Here is a 14,342-nt window from a genome sequence, read left to right as displayed (position 1 = left end):
GAGAAACACTAAATATTTCACAACTGCTTATCATATTTCCACAAACATTTACATCAATAATTCCTGGTACGAAATGTCGGAATAATTTATTCTTCTCTTAAACATATCTTCCCTTCCAGACTGCCTAAAAAATAAAGAAATATGTAAGTAGTTTTAACAACTTTTACCGCATGCTAGCAACAAAATGAAATATAAATATGACCGATTTATTAATTAGAAGCTTTGGTAAATAATCACTTTCTGATTGGTCCTTCTTTAAAAAAAATTGATGGTGAAATAAATTATTTGAACTTGACACAATTTCTTTCGAACTTCTGACTCTCTTTGATTTCTTATTGGCTAACGCTAGTAAAAGCACAGCTGTATGTGTATGTTTTTCTCAATTGGAAATTCCGTTTTGATGAAAAACAGAGCATGTTATATTTCTCTTCTAACGGAGCAGAAAAACATAAATTTACTAAAGATACATTGTAAAAACTGAACTTGCTCAAACAAAGATATTGTAAAATATAATGCGCAAATTGGTCACATCAGTAAGACTCATACGTAATATTGGATTGGACCACTGTTTTGATTTATGCGGACAGGAAAACGAATGTTTTTTTATGCAGGTATTTCTATGTCTTATCCTCACTTTAATTATATTAATAGTCTAATGCAGTTATTTGTAAAGTTTCCCTAGTCTGTGTTGTATGCTCTTTGTTTTTGCATTAGTGGGTATGTGTTTGTACAATTAATAAATATAAATAATAATTAACTCACAGAGGTAAGTTATTTTTGTTTTCCCTTTTTGTTTACCTACATTCTATTGTTTTCATCACTGAGTGTTCGTTACACAACATTATATTATATAAAACAAGACTTTTGTTTTCCATTATCAATTGCTTAACTATCAAATGAATTTTCTTGAGCTTCCTGTGACTTGTGGGCGTGATTTTCTTTTTCACGGCTTTGTATGGCCAGGTGGTTAGGAAACTCGACTCGTAATCTCAGGGTCGCGAGCTCGAATCCTCGTCCCACCAAAACATGGTGCCGTTATAATGTGACGATCAATCCCACTATTGTTGATAAAAGAGTAGCCCAAGAGTTGGCGGTGGGTGGTGATTACTAGCTGCCTTCCCTCTAGTCTTTTACTTTTAAATTAGGAACGGCTAGCGCAGATAGCCCTCGTGTAGCTTGGCGCTAAACTCAAGCAAACAAATTCTTTTTCATAATCTCCTTTTTGGAATATCAAAGAGTAAGTATAAAAAACGTTTCGATGCCTTGATCAGGATTTAGGAGAGCTGGGTGATTGGTGGTTTTCTACATTTTTTTATTTCTTATTTTCCAGAACTCCAAACAATTTTTTTTTCTTCTTTGTGATAAGTCCCATGATTCCACAGTATAGGCGAACCAATGCTAACTCTGGAAGGATAATTCTGGATGGAAACTGGTCATGGTCAAAGGAGCTGAGACCATTAAGAAGTTCCCAATTCTTTGTGATGTGTCATCTCCTGTTGTAGCAATCACTTTGAGAAATGAATACCTGGTCACCTGCCAACAACACTAGCAGGGAACTATCAACATGTTACTACCAGACAAAGTAGATCAGCCGACCTCAGTCATGGGGATGGCTCATATTTCCGTGATTGTCTGTATCTAGCATGCAAGACTTGGTGGAAATGGAGGATTGGCTTCCTGTAAGAATCGCTGTGTATTTATTTGTAGAAGAAGTAGGTTAATTGTAGAGGACCCTATCTGTTCCTAAGTGGTGTGACTTGCATTAGAGAGAGAGAGAGCAAAAGTTTTAGCTGGAGTAATGCTGCCTCTTATAGGGTGAAAGAAATGGTTCATTACTGCCGGATGATAAGGCCATGAATGACTCTATGTTGCTCCAATGCCTGTACTACGCTTCATGGTTAATCAAGGAAACGTATCTCGACACCTGGGAATAGAGAAAACTGTGAATTCTGCTGATGGTGATACCTCAGTGGCGAGAATGCAGAGGGGATTTGAGTTAGTTTGTCCCCCATTATCACTATGATTTGTTGGCAAAACTAAGCAGACCATCTTACCACACTTTGAAGGAAGAACGAGTGAGGAAACTGACTATTTTCTAATGATATTAGACAGGCGGCAGCACTTTAAACAGAATCTGTTCAATGAGTGAGATAGTCATAATGATGTATCCTAGATTGGATTCAGTACAGGACAGGACCAAATTTAAAGACAGCTACACAGAAGTTGTAAAAAATTTGACTGCCTATGTTAACAACCTGTGGCATATTTGTGACAATATATCCATGTATGATTGTGGAAGATTGGGAAGACAATCTGGTTGATAACTCATCATATGTGGCCATCAACACTAGGGTATCGCTTCAATACAAGTCTCTTATAGGTGTGTAGATTGGTGATGGTAGTGCAACACTCACCAGCATCACCTATCAAAGTTGAGTCCCCTCTTAAAATGAGACATCATCAGGTAGCCAAAACAATTTCAGTCAACAACAGGAAACGCTCCACCCACATTGAAAAGGATCCAGTAGGCAGTACCACAGGAATGGTTCTGCACTACAAGATTTTCTTAATAGCCAGAACGACACCACAAACAACATTAATGCAATTGGTGGAGAGACACTTCAATGGCGGAAGAAACAACATGCATTACTCAATATCTCCATAGTGCGGGACTTGATATTTTATTTTTTGCTGGTAACGGAACGCGAACCATGGACCCCAGATCCACAGTCAAGCTCGCTAACCATTAGACGGTGCTGGCTTTTATATATGGCAATCCATTTTTGTTATAACATGATTTATGACTTACTGATTTGTATTTTTATTGAATATAAAGTTTCGCGGTATTTCTAATTATTTGACTTCAGTATGATTGTGTTTCTATTTTATGGTGTTTTATCTGTGACTTTTGATTATTTAATGTGGTTATTTCCAATATAATTTCTGTTTTATATTAATAATTATAGTATAGCAGTTTGATTTATACAGAAATTTTAAGGCACTTGGCAAAAGCTGAAGAGAGAGAGAGAGGAAAAGAGCTGTAATATTCTGAAGAACAAACCTACCTTTCTCTAGTTCTGTTTCTATCATTTAAACTTTAGGCGTTTTGGTTTGTAGAAGTCCACAATTTACAATTTTAAACATTTCCATCGGAATTCACATTTTTTCTAGTTACCGTCTGTGTTCTCATTAGTTAACTTTTAAGGTTGTTGTCCCAAAATTTTTATAGGTCATTTTGTAATAACTTTGTTCTGACTTGTGGTGTTAGAACAAAGTGTGAATGAGAATTATGTGGAAAGTTGTGCATTTTAGCCTCAGAACAGTTTGTTTTGCAGAAGCTTATAATGCATTGTCATAGTCTGTGCTATATATTATTGTTTTTCAGTAACGGCCAGACGTTTGTACATGAATAAAAGGTAAATACTAATCAAGGCAGAGTAAAGTAAATAACAAATGTCTTTATTTGTATCTGATTTGTATTATTGGGTAAAGATTTATCTATTACACAGCATTAATTTCTACACTGCGATAATCCAGACCTTTGTTCTCCATTACCAGTTGCGCCCTTGTTAGCTATATCCTCTAAAGCCTTTTATTCATCATGGCTGTGACTCATCTAGCCTATTTATTAATTAGTTTGGTCTACACATGCCAGCAAAAGATTATGGTAACCAATGCGACATCGAAAGTCATTCAAAAGAGGATCAACTGGACTGAGATCGAGTGACTGTGCTAATTAAGAAAGATAACTGAAGTCACTGTTGCGCTCTTTTAACTAATTTGGGATAACACCAGCATATTAGGTTATTGCATTTTTATCTTAGAAGAGTCTTTGCCTATCAAGATGGAAAGGCAACAATGAGAGGTGTTAAGTAACAATGTTCAGATACATTTTCAATGTTATGAACCCCTATATGTATAGGAGGAAAATATAAAACTCTGCTGCGAGAAAAGAACTTTTAGTTCCGGAACGGCGGAAGTAGGGTCAAGTGTTTCCCAATTTTTATTCTACCATTATTACTGAAGACGTGTTTTTCCGTTTGCATCTCAAACACAAATTGGGGTTTGATAGTATTGTCAGCTTCCTATTCTTCTTCGCATAGTACTGTCACAGACTGTCAATTCATGACTACTTGAAACAAATCGGTTAATTGTGAAACATCTTAACTGAGATCATTTACATTTTTAAGGCTGTCCAATCGCTCTTTCGCTTAGAAAATCACTAGCAGTTGGTGGCTACAGTTTTCTCTTTTAAATGTAAACTCTGGTGACAAATGTCTTTAAAAGCAGCCAGTCAAGAAATGTGTAGTTGACAATGATGCTGCTTCTAGCTGAGTTCCCACTTTCAAAACTTCTGAAAGCTCTTAGCTATTGATTACTTAACTAATCATTATATGACTACAATAATGCATTTACAGGGTTCAATCAATCACACGACACGCAGTATATTTGACGTCTTCAAATAAATGGATTGTTCTACACACACACATACATATATATACACAACACACATTATATTTAACATATCCTAATAAATGGATTGTTCTACACACACATACATATATATATATACAATACACATTATATTTAACATATCCTAATAAATGGATTGTTCTACAAATATATATATATATATATATATGCGACACACAGTATGTTTAACATATCCAAATAAATGGATTGTTCTACACACACACATACATATATATACACAACACACATTATATTTAACATATCCTAATAAATGGATTGTTCTACAAATATATATATATATGCGACACACAGTATGTTTAACATATCCAAATAAATGGATTGTTCTACAAATATATATATATATATATATGCGACACACAGTATGTTTAACATATCGAAATAAATGAATTTCCCTATAGTCCTCACATATATATGGGGACTAATGAAATTGCTAAACAGTGTAACAGTATAATGCAAATTAGTCACCAGGCTTTAATGTTTAAATGTTTAAAGTCAAATTATTTGCTTGTTTATTGTTAAGCCCAAAGCTACACAATGGTTATCCGTGCTGTGCCCACAACGGGCATCGAACCCGTTATAGTCAGATTGTTTTGAAATGAATATTTAATTTGATTTAATATAACTTCCAATATATGAGATTAGATTTGCAAAAATGGGGTTTTAGTTCATTGTTTACGGAACTAAAGGTCGTTATAATTATTGTTTTTGTCTATAATGTCAGAAGTAACTGGATGTTTCCTTATCATCACTTGAGGCGACAAGGCAATGGACAATGGCAATACAAAATTAATACTAATTCCCTAAAATCTTCATTGCATTAGATCTTCTAACTAAACAACGTATGTGTATTTTTCTCACAATCAACAGGGATTGACGAGAATACTGTTTCGGTGTTTGTTCTGTTTGTCGTAGTAAATGGTTGCATATAAGGGTATTTTTTCACAAACCTGGTGGATTTTCGACTGAAAAACTATTTGGTAAGCTCTGTGCTATTGTTTATCTTGATAGGAAAAGCTCATGGACAGTGTATATTGTGTTTCTTAGCAAGTAGGCCTGTGAAGCCCGAATACAACTTTCTCGGACACAAGATCGATAAGAACTGAGATGGAGGATATACTTGTTTCTCGTAATGCAAACCCTGGCGACCTTTAGAAACGGTATCGCTATACCTAGAAAAAAAACGTTGTTGTTTTTCAAATTTTATTTAACTACAGGTGGATACTCAGATTATTGGATTCACATTGAGAAATTCTATCTTGATTTTTCGCTACTGGTTTTTTTAACTTATACAATGTGCAACAAAATATTAGAAAACAAAGTTACCAAAAAGGCCTGAAGGGAACATATTTTATAGCTCAAAATAGATATCGATGTAATATTATGATTTTTATTAGGGCACTTAACATAATCTATATGACTTTCTCTAAAAAAACAACTATAAAAAACACATGATAGTAAATGCTTTATTAGTTAGATAACGATAATGAAGCATTATTATAGCGATAATATGCGACCTCTGATGGCAAGGTCAAACAAATAAAGGATTGTTTCTTATAGTGTGAGCATCGCGTAGTTTTCTTATCATATTTATCTAAACAGTACAAACGAGTCTAACCATCAAAATGTTACCTTATCTGTGCTACTTTCACTTAACAGTTACACAAATCAATTAAGTTCCTGCCCTCCAGTGGCACAGCGGTATGACTTACAACGCTAGAAACCGGGTTTCGATACCCGTGGTGGGCAGAGCACAGATAATCCATTGTGTAGCTTTGTGCCTAACTTCAAAACAAACATTAAGTTCCAAGTCAGCCACGTAATATCTAAGAAAATTACGTTTGACACTTTATGTGTCGTCATGTTTGATTAGCGAAAACTCCCTAAAACTGCTTGAGAGAATATAAAACCACTGTTAACTCACTGAGTGGTTGTTTTCGATATTTTGGTAAAGCAACTCAAGGGCTATCTGTGCTAGTCATTGCTAATTTTGAGCTGATATACTAAAGAGAATGCAATTAGTCAACAGCACTCACCGCAAACTCTTGGTATACTCTAATCGAATAGTAGAAATTAACAATAGCGGTAATGGTACGGAATTATGGACCCTCGGACCCACAATCAGGAACACTAACCACTAGGCCATGCCCAACCCTCATGTAAGCTGAAACTGACTCAACATGAGTGGTACTTTTGGTTATGAAAATATATTTATTGCATTGCTTGCTGAAATAAATTAGATTTAGAAAGAAATTAATATATTTTGGGAGTTGAATATTTTTCTTCTAGAAAATATTTGGAAAGGTACAAATTTAGTAATAAATCAGTAATTCATTTTTACACTTCGATAAACATGAAAAATACCCAGACTAATAAGACTTGATGAAGTAATTTAAATAGGAAAACCAGAAACTGTACAGATTCATCTACAGAAGATATAACCCGAATAATTAATCGTCATATTCCGCAGCTCTCCGATTGCTTCATTAATGTCTGAACTCGTTGTTATCAAATTTGTCGGCTTGCAGTCAGATTCACACTGTCCGATCAGAGCTCTAGGCATAGCTGAGTTTTCGCAGACATTTCCTTCTTGCCAAACTTTATTTACAATGTGGAAAAATACCTTGTTGTGTCGGTTTGTTTGTAATTAAGCCCAAAGCTACACAATGGGCTATCTGTGCTCTGCCCACCACGGGTATCGAAACCCGAATTCTAGCGTTGTAAGTCCGCAGACATGCCGCTGTGCCACTGGGGGGCATGTTGTGTTGGAGAAAGCATTATATAACACGTATGCATAATATAAACACATAATATAAACATAACAATATAATTAAACTCATTACATACTTCATTTAACCTTTTGTGAAAATTTTCAAAACACGGTGATAGCTCCTCCTATACTTTTTTTCGTCAAAAACCATATACAGTTTATAATGACTCCTAGCGTTTCCAGTTTGACGAATTCTAAGGTACGGTGCGTTTAGGAGTTAATAAAGCAAATGGAAAAGTAGCGAAAAAAAAAAGAAGACTGAATTATTCGGGTTGAAGACGATTGTGCTTTAATTAAAAATGTTTATAATAACATTAATATTCAAGCTCTAGAAACGAAAAAAACAACAACGAAGGAATGATTTTTCTTGAGGAAGGTTTCATGTCTGCTTCTGTTTATTTGTTTTCAAATATTCGCTAAAAACTAATCGAAGGCTATCTGTAGCTAATTTTGAATTGATTAACCAGCTAGTTAACAACACTTGCCGCTAACTTTTGGGCTGCTGTAGTTTAACCGAATATTGGGATTTGACCGTCACCCTTATAACACACATAAAGTCTCAAAGTGCGGAGCGCAATTTTGTTTTTTGACGATAACGATGGTCCAGCAGATCTATTGCCCGGAAAGCTAACTACTGGGCTATGTTGGACCCGGTTAGAGTGAATTTGCTAATGATGTTTTTTTCTTTTTCTTTTTTAGTTTCTTGTAAAAGGCTCTACGGTATGGTTAAAATTTAAAAAAAAGGATTACTGATCAACATCAATATCGAAAATGCACAACATTTTAATTGTTTCAACATTAACGTGAAATTTAAATAAATTTTAACTTTTCCCAAAAACCTCTACGGGGTGAATTTAATTCTTATGCAATTACTGGAAAATTCAGTTTTATCATAATCTGCTCCTTTCCAAATGAACAATTAACAGAGCACTTTGAGAATTCATTTCTACACAACTTTGAGAATGTGATTACATCTGCCATTGAGTACCATTAATACATAGTTGTTTATAAAATTATTATATTAATTATATTCAGAGAAGTGTATATGTACATATTCATTTATACGAAATGTTTATGTTTCTATGTATCTATTCAAGAATTAGAAATATATATATTTATATATATATATATAGAAAGAGAGCATAACTCCTCCCTCCCTCTTGGAGAGCCCCCCCCCCCCCACAGTATCTCTGAAAGTTCATATCGCTAAAACCCGGGTTTCGATACCAGTGGTGACCACAGCACAAATAGTGCATTGTGTACTTTTGTGTCTAACACAACAAAACAAGTCCATCCTGGAGTTTTATTAGCAGTAAAAATGTTTTCGACTGTGTTAACCCCTAACTGTTAATTTATACAATTTCAGCTAAAAGTGGAATGACTTGACTGTTGTCTTTTAAATGTTTTTACCTAAATGTATTAAAGTCTCAGCTTCAGTTTTTAAGCATTTATTAATTAAAAAGCTATGAACTTTTATAAAGTAATTTTACAATTAAATTTCGGTGGGGTTCGATTCCTCGTGGGGGACATAGCAGATAGCTCAATGTGGTTTTGCTCTAAAACAAACAAATCGTGTGGTTATTTAGAAAGTTTGATTAGTTTTTTGAATTTACTCAATTCTAAAATATAATCTTTCAGTTAAAATTGACATCAACCAACAATTAACCTCAAACTTCTAGTCACAATAATAAAAATATAATTGATTCGCGGTTGCTCCACACAAATACAGTGACAAATAGACTTATATAAATCTATTAGTGTAGCAACGTTGTTCATTTGCAGAACTAGGAAGCGTTGTTTGCACAGTTTATTCAGGGTCACGATTAAGGAATGAAAGATTATTTGCTGTTGCTTTATAAAGTTCAGTCAGAGAAATCAGAAGTTAATTCAACCATTGTGACTTCATTCGATGATTCTATCCCTTGATAATATCCAGACTACCCGCAATCGCAACCTTTTCCATACGTTTCATTCATAACAATTATTCTGTTTCAAGGAAATAAAACGTACTGAAGAAGATTTTCATAAGTGGGAGTTTTATATTAGGTCCACAACTATATTATTTCCTATGCTGTCAAACGTGCTCTACAAGTGACCGTTTCTAAAAGGCTTTAATGTTCTTCGAACCATTAACTGATGCTCTAATCAGGAGATGACTTCCAGAGGGTAGATGAGGGCATGAAGTGAAGGGTATTTTTATGTTCTCTATCCTCTTCTGTTCACTAAATACTTCTTTTATTCCTGTGCTAAGTAACAGTTAGATCAGGCTAAAACTTTTAAAGATACAATTGTTTATTACTGTACCCAAATTTTAAGGAATAAGGCGAATTAATTGTTGTATTTTAAGGAAAATATATCGTTATTTAGGTTTAACCCCAAACTACTGCAGTTCGTTACCCTTATATTTAATTAAACCGAGATTGTGAATATAATAGGCGTTTGACCACTAATTGTTTTTGTTCCTTAGGCTCATGGATATGATGTTTAAAAACAAACCAAAGGCAACATCTTCTTGCTGTGCAATGCCTGTTTCCCAGCTATATCATGTGAATTTGTAACTATTTATTTCAGTGGAATATTGAGCAGTTCTTTCTTGTTAGAAAAACAAAGAAAAAGTTAATACTCTTAACTAAATTGTTAGGGGTATATATTGTTTGCAGCTTGAATAGTATGCTTAAATATACATATTTGCGTGTCTCGGTAACAAAATTTAGTGGTGGGTGATCAATGGATAAGCGAATCCCTTTTGCTAAAAGAATTAACACAATGAAACCTTCTAAAATAAGGAGCTAAAATTGCCCAAAAGTTATATTAGCTTTAAGATTTAAACATGACTGTAGCTAACAAGTAGCAAAAACTGTAGTAAAATATTAAATCCTAAATGTTCTAAACATCATATATGTGAATTAGAAGCTGACAGTGCCGAGGCTCTTTAACGATTCTACATGGCACCGAATACCGTGGGATCACGTGGATGGGTGACTTTCACATAATCAGCCAGCATTCTTCGATTATCAAGATAGACAATGAAACGTCTGTGGAAGAAAAACAACAACAACAAACAACCCCCAAAAACGGTAGATACGGTCAGAAAACAAATCAAATTAATTTTACAGCTTCTTTAAAACACCTCGACTCCTCCATAGCTTAGATGTTTTGCTTTGGTTTTGGAAGGGTGTTCTAAAATAAAACACCCCGCTTTCTCATGGCTTAGATTTAAAAAAACAAAAAAAACAAACATTTGCTATGATGTTAGAAGATTGTTTTTTATATCACGTTACGTTTAAGCCTGGTGAGGGATGAAAATTCTGTAACGTGAAAAAGAATAACTTGTTCTATGTTTAACCGTGAATTGTGAGGTTAATAGATGTTTATAGACTCTGTTCGTCTGACAGAATCTCAGTTTATTTGGATTCGTGAGCGTGTAAAACTGAAGTATGGTAATAATAGAAACCACAGAGTCCGACTTATCCTCATGTTTGCTTTTCTCCCTGTTAAACGTGATTTCACATTGTCTTTATATTTTATGATACATTGTGAAATCACGTTTAACAGGGAGAAAAGCAAACATGAGGATAAGTCGGACTCAAAGAACATTTGTTGCCGACATATCGAATGTGCGTGTGTGTGTATTTTGAGGAAGCTAAACACAAGAAATCATCACATCAATGGACTTCTGACACATGAAGTATATGGGAAAAGAGAGGGAACCATTCTTTTCTATCAACAAGAAACAGCAACAGACAAGTATATCCATTTTGAAAAATACTTCAACATAAAGTAACCTAGAGCCCATGTTATATTAGTAACAAAAGGGCCTCTCATTCAAAATCATCTTTTTTTTTTGCGTTGGACCTCTAAAAACTTGTTTCGAATACCGTTGGGAATAAAATAGCAAGAGAAACGAGTGGATTAAGAAATAAAACCCATTCGTTCAGAACTGTTTGTGTTTTCTTTTTCTTTCGATACGTTTCTGGCTGTTAACACTAAATAGTAAGAAATTGAGTCGTTAAAGACATACAACATACACATTATAGATATTTTTGATTTTAACCATTTTTTTCATGCTCTTAGAATCCTTTGAACTTTATATAATGATATCCTACTTAATAATACTAAAAAAACCTCTAATAAGTTTTCCCAACCCATGTTTTTATCTCAGACGCTGTTTGGGAGAGTTCCCAAGTGTCTCCAAAGACAATTTCTATTATTATATTTTCTCCACGGTATACTTTAGATTCTACTACATTCTCTTATTCTATTTTATTTTTAAAAACAGAGAAAACTAAAATGTTTGGACAACTAATGATTTACTGTATTCAACTGTAGGATTAGAAGAATTAATATTAATTTTTTTACGAACGTTAGGTGAGCACTTGGAAGGTTTTACTTGGTATATAATAAAGAAAAGTATTCAACACTGATGACTGTTTAGTACAGTTTGTTTGGAATTAAGCACAAAGCTACACAATGGGCTATCTGTGCTCTGCTCACCACGAGTATCGAAACCCGGTTTCTAGCGTTGTAAGTCCGCAGACATCCCGCTGTGCCACCGGGTGGGCGTTTAGTACAGGCCTAGTTGAAGAATTTTATCAACATAAAATTTATCGTTGTTATTCTACGTAAATGTGTGTTTTTAGTATTAATAATAATAATAATAGGCCAGTTTTATCACAGCACTACCGTGTTATAATAACAATCGTTAGAACGTCAGGTTTTAACAAGAACTACAGATTCTGAATTTCTACGCCAACTAAATTCAGTTTACAAATATAAAGGAATGCTATCAATATTGTCACCACTAAGGTTAAATCCAACCAGTACAGTGCCCAATACTAAAAAAACTACCACACTAGTAGACTTACCGTCCATGTTTCTTTTTTCTTGATTCTTTTCTTATTATAAACTTCGAAGTTTATAGAATCAGAAGAATTAAACTCATCGATTTTTGCAAAACGTTTCTTCGCGAGTTTGTTTCTCTTTGACGTGAAAACGATTGGTTTTCCAATACACTCTTGCTTCTAATAATATTGTTACACTGCACAAGAGGTGTCTTACGAAACTGATCTTTCGCGAATCTTGCTGTTATCACAATACTTCCAGTACGCGGTGATTACAAGTGGCGTTTCAAGAAGATTGATTTATTATTAGTCTCGATGTGGACTCCTGATTCTATTGTTCGTCGAGTTCTTGATCTCTTAACAATACTTCCAAAACGTAACAATACTACTTGAACATTTTAAGTTACAAGAGTGGGCTCAGCACAATCCAGGCTTTAAATAGTGTGTATCGAGAAGGGTTAGAAATACGGACCTGATGCAGAGAATGATTCTTAATTCTTCTCAGACGTTTCGAACTGGAGTTCCACGAATAATACTGACACTTATGGCACGTTTTTAACACAACACTACGTTTTTATACTTGAAAATCGATCACACTACTTCTGTTGAGGTTTTCATTTGTAAAGCAATATAGCAATAACATTCCATTAACGTGGTGTAATCAAGTCTCGTATTCAGCATACATAAAACAAGCACATAAAACTTTTCAAATCATTTGACATTAAAAGAACATCCTTTCCTTTACAGTTTTACACAGAAAACTTTAAATTACTGTGAATCAGAGTAATAGAAAAGCGACAAAGTGTAAATCTTCGAAAGAGGATATTCGTAAAAAAGTTTTCAATAAATAATACATCCGTTTTGGATAAGTAGTTGCTCAGTGTTAACGAATTTCCTAAGATATCTGTTAGGAAAGAGTTGAGTCCTACCGTTGTTGTTCAACAATTATACGATGCACTGTAGAAAAGCTCATACTTATATTCCGGGACCGAAGTACGTATTTGATGACATATGTCTAACATAGAATGTCTAATCAAAACACAAACCCTTTATAGTCCTATCATATAAAGTTAAACCAGAATGAGCAAGCGATTTATTTAATTTAACTAACTCTGGTGAAACAAGGGTAATCAATCGTCAACTGTAATAGAGCTTTTCTAGTTGAAAATATTGTCTTTCATATATATTTAGAATTATTTAAAAAATGCAGATAGAATGAGATAACGTTAATCTTACAAACGTCGTTTCTTCTAACAGTTCTGTTGGAATGGAAGCCGGTTCATACATCGTCTCCCCTTCAGGCATACAGTAGAGTAGTTCTCCGATTTCGTTTAAAGGCTTATATTTTAAACTCTAAAATTTCTAAAGAGTTCTGTCTACAGTAACATGTAAAGAAAACACTTCTGTAGGACAATCGTAGTAGAAGTCAGAGGAATAAAACGATTTATTTGCTCATGTTCAAGATCCCCAAGCGTTCGGTCTGTCTGCTCTATCTATAACTGAAGGAACGCACTATAGACGTTCTCCACTCTGGCAAGCTTCCAGTCTTCTCCCCTCGTTACATGTCGTGGGAACTATAGCTGATGCAGCGACTACAAGCTGTAGCTACTACGCATGCTCATGAGGAACACGTTCCAGTATGGTGGTGAACAAGCGACGAGACGAAAATTAAACATTTGCCAAGCGTTAGTGAGAAACAGATTAGACTAGAGCTTTGATAAAGGGAGAATGCCAGGAATAAAAAACATGAGGTCAAGGAAAGACGGTAAAAACATGAGGTCAAGGAAAGACGGTAAAAAGCACCAGATATGAAAAAACATGAGGTCAAGGAAAGACGGTAAAAACATGAGGTCAAGGAAAGACGGTAAAAAGCACCAGATATGAAAAAACATGAGGTCAAGGAAAGACGGTAAAAACATGAGGTCAAGGAAAGACGGTAAAAAGCACCAGATATGAAAAAACATGAGGTCAAGGAAAGACGGTAAAAAGCACCAGAGATGAAACAGTAACGTGTCAACGTTATCGACTCCACAAAATGAAATCAACTTGAAAAATATAATCATATATTTTCCTGTCATTAATCCATTGCTTTAAATAATCATAGAATAGAATATTAATAGTGTACCAACACTATTACAACTCTACGAGCATTAGTTATTCTTATTGACTTCACAAGCACTGGAGATAAATCATTTATTTAGTAAATATGAACATTAAATGTTGAAATAACGAAATGCTCC

The 14,342-nt window shown here is 34.4% G+C and overlaps 1 protein-coding gene across 1 annotated transcript in view; it reads right to left on the bottom strand.

Annotated features, from left to right (window-relative positions):
• The window catches only part of LOC106457988 (catenin delta-2-like), a 110,967-nt gene extending 97,326 nt beyond the window's left edge, over positions 1-13,641 (bottom strand). The window contains exon 1 of the mRNA XM_022384094.1: positions 12,127-13,641. The gene's annotated coding sequence lies outside the window, so the exon portion shown is untranslated. The remainder of the gene's footprint in view (positions 1-12,126) is intronic.
• Positions 13,642-14,342: the final 701 nt, after the last annotated feature.

This window comes from Limulus polyphemus, unplaced genomic scaffold (assembly GCF_000517525.1).
Source record: "Limulus polyphemus unplaced genomic scaffold, Limulus_polyphemus-2.1.2 Scaffold401, whole genome shotgun sequence".
NCBI classification, from domain to species: domain Eukaryota; kingdom Metazoa; phylum Arthropoda; class Merostomata; order Xiphosura; family Limulidae; genus Limulus; species Limulus polyphemus.
The sequence above is the reverse complement of the archived record's forward strand: the minus strand, read 5'-3'. Positions and strand labels throughout refer to the sequence as shown.